Source organism: Zea mays, chromosome 8, assembly GCF_902167145.1.
Source record: "Zea mays cultivar B73 chromosome 8, Zm-B73-REFERENCE-NAM-5.0, whole genome shotgun sequence".
In the NCBI taxonomy this organism is placed as follows: Eukaryota; Viridiplantae; Streptophyta; class Magnoliopsida; order Poales; family Poaceae; genus Zea; species Zea mays.
Genome location: NC_050103.1, coordinates 119,863,477 through 119,871,913, shown reverse-complemented (window position 1 = coordinate 119,871,913; position 8,437 = coordinate 119,863,477).

Genomic DNA, 8,437 nt, shown 5'->3' with positions numbered 1-8,437 from the left:
CGCGTAGCATGGCCTCCCCAGTACTGCATGGTAGGTTCCTCGGAACCCGACCACCTCGAAAGTGAGGGTCTCCCTTCGGAAGTTGAAGGGTGTCCCGAAGCAGACGAGAAGGTCGAGTCGTCCGAGGGGCCGGACGCGCTTCCCGGGAATGATCCCGTGGAAAGGCGCAGCGCCTGCCCGGACCGAGGACAGATCAACACGCAGGAGCCTGAGGGTCTCGGTGTAGATGATGTTAAGGCTGCTGCCTCCGTCCATGAGGACCTTGGTGAGCCTGACGTCGCCGATGACGGGGTCGACAACGAGCGGGTATTTCCCCGGGCTCGGCACGTGGTCGGGGTGGTCGGCTTGGTCGAAGGTGATGGGCTTGTCGGACCAGTCTAGGTAGACTGGCGCCGCCACCTTTACCGAACAGGCCTCCCGACGCTCTTGCTTGCGGTGCCGAGCCGAGGCGTTCGCCGCTTGCCCGCCGTAGATCATGAAGCAGTCGCGGACCTCGGGGAACTCTCCTGCCTGGTGATCTTCCTTCTTGTCGTCGTCACGAGCCCTGCCACCCTCCGCGGGTGGCCCGGCCCTGTGGAAGTGGCGCCGAAGCATAGCGCACTCCTCAAGGGTGTGCTTAACGGGCCCCTGATGATAGGGGCACGGCTCCTTGAGCATCTTGTCGAAGAGGTTGGCACCTCCGGGGGGTTTCCGAGGGTTCTTGTACTCGGCGGCGGCGACAAGGTCCGCGTCGGCGGCGTCGCGTTTCGCTTGCGACTTCTTCTTGGCGCCGCGCTGAGTTGACGCCTCGGGGACATCTTCCGGTGGGTGGCCCTGGGGCTGCTTGTCCTTCCGGAAGATAGCCTCAACCGCCTCCTGGCCAGAGGCGAACTTGGTGGCGATGTCCATCAGCTCGCTCGCCCTGGTGGGGGTCTTGCGACCCAGCTTGCTCACCAGGTCGCGGCAGGTGGTGCCGGCGAGGAACGTGCCGATGACATCCGAATCAGTGATGTTGGGCAGCTCGGTGCGCTGCTTCGAGAATCGCCGGATGTAGTCCCGGAGAGACTCTCTCGACTGCTGTCGGCAGCTTCGGAGGTCCCAGGAGTTTCCAGGGCGCACGTACGTGCCCTGGAAATTGCCGGCGAAGGCTTGGACCAGGTCATCCCAGTTGGAGATCTGCCCCGGAGGCAGGTGCTCCAACCAGGCGCGAGCGGTGTCGGAGAGGAACAGGGGGAGGTTGCGGATGATGAGGTTGTCATCGTCCGTTCCACCCAGTTGGCAGGCCAGCCGGTAGTCCGCGAGCCACAGTTCCGGTCTCTTCTCCCCCGAGTACTTTGTGATAGTAGTCGGGGGTCGGAACCAGGTCGGGAACGGCGCCCGTCGTATGGCGCGGCTGAAAGCCTGCGGACCGGGTGGTTCGGGCGAGGGACTCCGATCCTCCCCGCTGTCGTAGCATCCCCCACACCTGGGGTGGTAGCCTCGGCGCACCCTCTCGTCGAGGTGGGCCCGACGGTCGCGGTGATGGTGCTTGTTGCCGAGGCGACCCGGGGCCGCAGGCGCTGTGTTGCGCGTGCGCCCGGTGTGGACCAAGGCTTCCCGCATGAATCGGGAAGTCGCGGCGCGATGTTCCGAGGGGTACCCCTGCCTTCGGGAGGCGGAGCTTTCGGCACGTCGGACTGCGGCGCCCTCCAGGAGATTCTTGAGCTCTCCCTGGATTCACCGCCCCTCGGTGGTTGATGGCTCCGGCATCGCGCGGAGAAGCATTGCTGCAGCAGCCAGGTTCTGGCCGACTCCACTGGAAGCGGGTGGCGGCCTCACCCTGACATCGTCGGCGATGCGGTGCTGGAAGCCCGGGGGTAGATGACGCACTTCCCCGGCCGGAGGTTGGCCCGCCCAGTCCTGCCCGATGTCCCGGCGGATCGGCTCAAGCGTTCCTGCTCCCTCATCGAGCCTGGCCTGCACCCCGCGGATTTGCTCGAGCTGTGGGTCATGACCCCCCGCCTGAACGGGGACCACAGCTAGCTCCCGTAGGATGTCAACGTGAGGCACAGTCCTAGGGAGATCATCGTTCTCCGGCATACCAAGATGGTTGCCTTCGGAGGGACCCCCTAGATGGACGTGGAAACATTCACGACTTGGGCCTCAGTCCTCATCGCCGAGGCTGCGGCTACCGTCGGAACAGTCGGAAAGGCAGTAGTCGCATGCGGTCATGAAGTCCCGCATGGCACTGGGGTTACCAAGTCCGGAGAAATCCCAACAGAAGTCGGGCTCGTCATCTCCCTCGGACCCCGAGGGCCCGTAGGTCGAGACGTCCGTCAGCCGGTCCCATGGTGACCGCATACGAAACCCCAGAGGGTTTGGACTCGCCTCTACGAGAGCGCCCGCCAAAGCAAAGTCGCTTGGCGGGTCGAGGCTGAATCCAAAGGGCGTGAGATGGGAATCGGTGGGTACCTCTTGGTCGACGGGCGGTGACGAAGTCACGTCAGGGACTGACTGCACCGTCGTCTCAAGTACGAGGGTGACGCCCAGCAAGCCTTTCGCGAGCGTGCTGGCGTCGTCCGTTTTCTTGGAATTGGCGTGTTGCGGGGAGACGGCGCTCGTCTTCGTCTCAAACGCGAGGTCGATGCCCGACGCGCCCCCCGTTGGGGCGCCGGCGCCGTCGACTTGCTCGACAGCCGACGAGGTGTCGCCTCCTGCTTGACCTTGGTTGCCCCGCCTCCTCCTCCGTCGGCGGGGGAGAGGGCGGGGTGAGCTCGAATGTTGTTCTTCCACCACGCGGGGAAGACGTCGTCGATTCCGCCGCTGGCGGGCAGGCTGTCGGCCGCCATTGTCGCTGTCGCACGGCGGGGGAAGGAGTATCATGTCGTAGCTGCCGTCGAGGGACATGAACTTAAGACTCCTGAAACGGAGCACCGTCCCGGGCTGGAAAGGTTGCTGGAGACTGCCCATCTGGAGCTTGACGGGAAGCTATTCGTCAACACGCAGCAGGCCCCTACCTGGCGCGCCAACTGTCGGCGTTTCGAGACCGGGGGGGTCCCTGGACCGACGAGTGAAATGTCGCCGCGTGCCCCAGTCCAGATGGGTCGGTGCGAGACGGAGCGCGAAGGGGGAAAAGGCTGCCGGAGCGAGAGAGAGAGAGAGGTGGAAATCCCGCGGCCTTCGTGTTTGTCCCGCGCCCAGGTCGGGTGCGCTTACAGTAGGGGGTTACAAGCGTCCACGCGGGAGGGGAGCGGGCGGCCTCACGCGAGCGCCTGTCCCGTCCTCTTCCCCGCGCGGAAAACCCTCTGTAAGAGGGCCCTGGTCCTTCCTTTTATAGGCGTAAGGAGAGGATCCAGGTGTACAATGGGGGGTGTAGCAGAGTGCTAACGTGTCTAGCGGAGGAGAGCTAGCGCCCTAAGTACATGCCATCGTGGCATCCGGAGAGGTTTTGGCACCCGGTTCGTGTGGTGTCGTGGCCGTCGGAGGAGCGCTGGAGCCTGGCGGAAGGACAGCTGTCGGAGCTGTCGAGTCCTTGCTGACGTCCTCTTGCTTCCGTAAGGGGGCTGAGAGCCTCCGTCGTCATAGAGCGTGCGGGGCGCCATCATTGCTTGTCTGGCGGAGCGAGCCAGATGGGACGCCGGTCTTGTTTCCCGTAGCCTGAGTCAGCTTGGGGTAGGGTAATGATGGCGCCTCCTGTTGACGTGGTCGGTCCGTGCCCTAGGTTGGGCGATGTGGAAGCTCCTCCGAGGTCGAGGTCGAGTCTGTCTTCCGTGGCCGAGGTCGAGTCCGAGCCCCTGGGTCTGGCGAGGCGGAGACCATCGGCTGAGGCCAGGGCTGAGTCCGAGCCCTGGGGTCGGGCGAAACGGAGTTCGTCGTCTTCCGGGGCTGAGCCCGAGTCCGAGCCCTGGGTCGGGCGGAGCGGAGTTCGCCGTCTTCCGGGGCTGAGCCCGAGTCCGAGCCCTGGGTCGGGCGGAGCGGAGTTCGCCGTCTTCCGGGGCTGAGCCCGAGTCCGAGCCCTGGGTCGGGCGGAGCGGAGTTCGCCGTCTTCCGGGGCTGAGCCCGAGTCCGAGCCCTGGGTCGGGCGGAGCGGAGTTCGCCGTCTTCCGGGGCTGAGCCCGAGTCCGAGCCCTGGGTCGGGCGGAGCGGAGTTCGCCGTCTTCTAGGGCTGAGCCCGAGTCCGAGCCCTGGGTCGGGCGGAGCGGAGTTCGCCGTCTTCCGGGGCTGAGCCCGAGTCCGAGCCCTGGGTCGGGCGGAGCGGAGTTTCCTATGGTGCCTGAGGTCGGGCCTGATTGCCTGTCAGCCTCACTCTGTCGAGTGGCACAGCAGTCGGAGCGGCGCAGGCGGTGCTGTCCTTCTGTCAGGCCGGTCAGTGGAGAGGCGAAGTGACTGCGGTCACTTCGGCTCTGTCGACTGGAGGACGTGCGTCAGGATAAAGGTGTCAGGCCACCTTTGCATTAAATGCCCCTGCGATTTGGTCGGTTGGCGTGGCGATTTAGCCAGGGTTGCTTCTTGGTGAAGACTGGGCCTCGGGCGAGCCGGAAGTATGTTCGTCGCTGGAGGGGGGCCTCGGGCGAGACGGAGATCCTCCGGGGTCGGCTGCCCTTGCCCGAGGCTGGGCTCGGGCGAGGCGTGATCGAGTCCCTCGAATGGACCGATCCCTGACTTAGTCGCACCCATCAGACCTTTGCAGCTTTGTGCTGATGGGGGTTACCAGCTGAGAATTAGGAGACTTGAGGGTACCCCTAATTATGGTCCCCGACAGCCGCCGATGAATTCCCGAGAGCGGCCAGTTGACCAGACGCCAGCCTGGCGCACCGGACACTGTCTGGTGCACCACCGGACACCGTTCGGTGCACCACCGGACAATCCGGTGTACCCAGACTGCGCAGAGTCTTGACTGCTCCAGCCAAGTCTTTTTCGTTTTGTATTTTCTCTGATTCTAGCACTTAGACAAATATGTTAGTACACAAAAACCAATGTACTAAGTCTAGGATCATACCTTTGTGTTGATTTACACTTCATCCACCATTTGGCACAATTTAATACTTAAACCATTTGTGTTGGGCACTTAATCACCAAAATACTTAGAAATGGCACAAGGGCACATTTCCCTTTCACCCATAGATGGCCGGTTCTAAGGATCACACCAAGATCTCCACCACCAACATCATCAAGCCAGCCATGGAGGCGCTCCCGGCTGATGACCAAAGACCCTTTGAAGACCTCGTAATGCGCGATGAGAAGGAGGTGATGCGGCAATGGAACGAACAACGCGACAAGGAAGAGGCTGAACTGCTGCATAAACTCTCTGAACGACTCAAGGAGACAGCGGAAAAGTACTTGTCACACTTCACGGTGGATCGCCACCAGAAGATCATCCGTCAAGGGGAGATCGATATGGATTCTCTCCTGCCTCCACTTCAGGGTCCCGCTGTAAGTGCTTTAGATCTATCTCTTACGACTTTCATGGATCAACGAGGAGATCAGTTAAAGCAATATGTAGATGAATATATTAAAATGCATCTACGCTCGTACGAGAAATCAACTGCTCCTAGCTTCCATCGCGAGAGTCTAATACAGAGCCACCCGCGCCAAACACATCAGCTATAAACGGGTCACCCTTGACCCAGCCATCATATGGTATGCCAATGCACACTTTCGTGTCACCATCACAGCCGCAACTACTAGGCACGCGACAGGTATTGGACGCGGCCGGACCGTCCGAGCATCATCTCAGACAGTCCGGTCATACCGCGGACCGTCCGACGTATTTCGCCGGACCGTCCGACCTAACACAGGCCCACACAAAACGCTCAGGTCGCACCGTGCATGGCCTGACCATTAGGGTACAACCTCGAACAATTCGGCCCCATCACGGACCGTTCGGTGCATCACGCTGGACCGTCTGGATATGTTGCGGACCGTCCGCTATCTTACGTCGGACCGTCGAGACATGGCATGAACCGGCTGGCGTATTATGCCGGACCATCCAACTCTACACGAGTCCACGCGCATATCGTCCAAGTCGCGCCATATATGACCGATCCGTTCGGGTACAGCCTTGGACCATTCGGCCCGATCGCGAACCGTCCAGTTCTTTACGACAGACGGTCTGGGTACGAGACTGCCCAGGTAGCACCATATACGACTGGACAATCCGGATATACCTTCAGACCGTTTGGCCCGGTCGCAGACCATCCGGCCTCTTACGTCGGACCGTCTGGATATGCGTACGTAGAGCCGAGAGCTGCGCAATACACACAGTTCCCACATTCATCGCAGCAACATTATGGTGCCCCACCAACAACACATTATAATCATGCCATACCACCTCATGGACATAGGGCTGAATACTGTTCGACCACAAGAGAGCCTGAGAGGTATAGGGCAGGAGCTGGTGACATTAATAGGACACCTAACACACACCTCAAACACCCCTGGGAAGAAAGCCGACAGAGTGATGTCAGGCAACCTGAGATTTCCACCCACAAACTCAATGGATGGTCGCTAGACATGGCAGAGAGGATCAGAGATGAGGTAGCCGGGATGTTCAAAGACAAACTCGGTGTTAGTGTGTCAGGTACAGGGCAATCGTATCGGAAGCCTTATAGCCACCGATTCGACACCGTGCCATATCCACAGGGAACTAGAATACCAGACTTCTCTAAATTTTCTTTCTCTAAATTTTCTGGTAGCCAATTCATAGCACACTTGGGAGAATTGGCTGATGGGGAAGCCTACCGCGTTCGTTTATTCTCGTTGTCCCTTACTGATACTGCATTCGTATGGTACGCAACTTTGCCACCAAACTCTATTAACTCTTGGGAAGAATTAGAGCGGAAATTTCATGAACACTTCTTCTCAGGAGAACATGAATTAGAATTGGCTGACTTAGCTTCAGTCCGACAGGGGCCTGAAGAATCGGTTAATGACTATATCCGGAGGTTCCGGGACACTAGAAACCGATGCTTTCAGATCCATGTCGCAGAAAGACAACTAACAGGGCTAGCTTTCAATGGGTTGCGACCCTACTTAAAAGAAAAATTAGATGACACCCAATTCTTTTCGCTAGTACACTTGCACCAGCGGGCTATGACATGTGAAAGCCAAAGTAAGGAAACATCAAAATCGGCTAGCCATAAGATGTATCTAGTGGGATACGATAATTCGGACGATGAATCCACGGATGTATACACCAGCGAACTGGTTTGGCCAGGACAGGCTAAACCTTCAGCATGTTCTGCTTTACAGTCGATTCAAAAGAATCGACAAGAAGAAGTTAAGTTTACTTTTAATGTTGCCGAATGCGATAAAATATTTGACGAATTACTAAAAAATGACAACATTAAATTAACTCATACTATTCCTCCTCCTGATGAATTAAAAAGGCGTGCTTATTGTAAGTGACATAATTTTTTTCTCATGCCACCAATGATTGTAATGTTTTTCGTCGATAGATACAATCAGCCATAAATGAGGGCCGATTGGCTTTTCAGGAGATGCAAGTAGACACACAACCTTTTCCTGTTAATAAAATAGAACTCACATGCAAAAAGGTCTTGGTTCGGCCCAAAATGGCCGATAAAGGCAAAGGCAAGGGCATTGTCATTGGCGATCCTCGCATGTCAATTGCTCGAAAGGCTTCGGTCGAGGAGGCTAAAAAGTCCGAAGGCGCCGGGGGGCAGGCACAATTAATGAACCAAACACATCAGCCTGGCCCGAGCATCGCAGATGGTCTCGCACCTACGTGCGGACGATCCGGTGCTCAGACAAACGGTCCGGCTAACCCAGCCGGACAATCCACCTATGACCGAAGGCGTCAGCCTCTACACGAAGCAAGGAAAGAGACGCAAGGGCAAAACACATATAGTCGGCTGATCAAAGCCGACTCTACTTTTGATCAGTTGCTCTCCAAAAATGCTAGCAAAAAGACTGTTCCACGTGATCGGTCAACGGAAAAACCCCGGTCACCTGCTAAAACGAAACGGCCGAAAAACGACCCAAAAGGCGACGCGGCAAGCATCGCCTGTTCATCCTATGAGACCAGAGTACTTTTCACCCGTTTATTCATCGTCGGTATATTATCCTACTCAAATGTGGAATGGAACAACGATGAATCCATGGTACATTTATAGTCTCTTTGTCTATCCAGGCTGGGGGGCACCTCCATTCTATTCATTTTGATCCATTGATCAAATGGTCATGGCCAAAAAAGATACAATCCAAAACAGCCTTTATACATTGGTGCTTTATTGAATGATTTCCATATTGAAAAGCTGGTGACTTACATCAGGTTTAGTTCATATGCTTTTGGTTCGTCAACTTTCACCAAAAGGCAGGGGGCATATGTTGGACACCAAAAAAGCCTAGCGGACGGTCCGACCCTGAGGTCGGACGATCCGCGGTCCGGACAGTCCGCGGTGGTGGCGCGGACGGTCCGCGCGTGCGCAGAGTCAGTTAGAGTTCCTAGTTTCTCGCA